A 1787-nucleotide genomic window follows, 5' to 3' on the forward strand; every position below is an offset into this window, starting at 1 on the left:
CTGTGTGCCACCGGACGTGCCACTGTGCCCTCTGTGGACGCGTCACGGAGCTTAGAGCCACGGGGCAGGAACTCTCTGCCTTAAAACTCGATACTTCGCTCATTGAAACCGTGACCAAGATGAAAATATCAGCGGCGTCTTTGGACTTCCTGGAGCGCGTGCCCTGGTGACAGTCACCAGGCCTTGGGTGAACCGTGGTGGGCACCCATCCTCCCCGAGCCCCAGAATTCGCGACCCTCAGAGCCACGCGGACGATTGTGCACCACTCCTGCTCGGGTGCTCCAGGGCAAGACAGACACCCCACCTCCGGGATCGCACAGTGCTTCTGGGGAAAGGCTTCATCCCACGACCCCTGCACTTGTCTTCCTCACGAAGGGCATTTCTAGAAGGGAGCCTTGCTGCAGACCCGCTCCGGCAACTGCTCCCACCGGCCCCTCCCGGCGATCGGGGGCGAAGCCACCACCGCCCCCTCCCCACACCATGGGGCCTGTGGGGGGCAGGCACAGCAAGGGGGTGCCGGGAAGGGGCAGATGCCGCGGGCAGAGAGCGGGGGGCACGGGTGACCGGTCAACAGGCGGCCAGACCTCCGTGCCCCGGGCCGGGTCCTCAGCCGGGGTCCCGCTCCCGGGCCCCTCGCAAGCCCAATTTATTCAACGAGGGGCCCTCCAGACAACGGGAACCACGGCCGCCTAACGCTGGGCCCCCGGCTGAGGTGCGAGGGCCAGCGCAGTGAAAGGACCTGCCACCATCAAGACGTGCAGCCAGTCTGGGCTCCTCCCTCCGACCACCTGAGTCGTGACGGCCCCGGCCCCACGGCCCAGCTGCCGGCCACGGGAGGACGTGCCGACGAGGTGGAGAGAAGAGGCCACTCCGCTGAGCGTGGTCGTTATCCAGGCGGGGCCGTCCCTGTGGTGCCTCCGAGAAGACCACGGAATCCGCTCGGGCCTCCCGTACGGGCCTGCGGCGGGGGCCTGGTGGGGCCGGGGGGCAGAGTGGGGGCCCGGCGGGGCCGGGGAGACGAGCTCAGACACCGAGGGGGCAGTTCTCCTTCCCAGGCAGGGGCTGAGCCGGCGTCCTCCCCGGGTTGCTTCTCTCACTCGGCGCCCCGGCCAGGCAGCGGCCACACTCCTCACATGGGGCTGGGGGCCCCACAACTGAAAGGAGAAAGCAGACAGCGGCCCCCGATGGGGAGTTGAGGGTGTCCCGGCCTGGTCGCTCCTGGGTGGCCCGGCCGTCCCCGGGGGTCCTTGTCATCCTTCCTCCTCCTGCTCGCCGCTCGTTGAAGGAAAGCCCTTCTGGGGACGCCAGTCTTTCCGCAGGAGGCACATCTGAAAGGGGGTCACTGGAGGGGCGGCGAGCACGGAGCCGAGGAAGTCAGAACAGCCGAGGCCCCGCCGAGCGAGGCAGGGAGACACTTCAGACGACGAAGGAACGGCCGCAGCCAAGATTTAGCTCCAGAACAGCGAGGCACCAGGCAACAGTGTCCCCAAGAAGTGAAGACCCACGCCCTCACAACACCCGTACGCGGAGCTACGAACAACCCAGATGTCCTTCGGTGGGTGAGCGTTTGAGTGGACTCGCCGCGGACGTGACTCGTAAGCACGGGACCTCGGGTGAATGTCACCGGGGTCGTGCCCGGTGAGAGCAACCGGCCTCTGAGGTTGCGTGTGGGATGACTCCATCCGTGTGGCCTTCTGGCAAAGACCACCCACGGAGAAGGAAGGAGACTTGTGGCCACCGCAGACCCCGAGCAGAGAAGGGTTGAACCGGGAAGGGCGGCCCCAGAG

The sequence above is a fragment of the Felis catus genome, chromosome C2, assembly GCF_018350175.1.
Source record: "Felis catus isolate Fca126 chromosome C2, F.catus_Fca126_mat1.0, whole genome shotgun sequence".
Taxonomy (NCBI): domain Eukaryota; kingdom Metazoa; phylum Chordata; class Mammalia; order Carnivora; family Felidae; genus Felis; species Felis catus.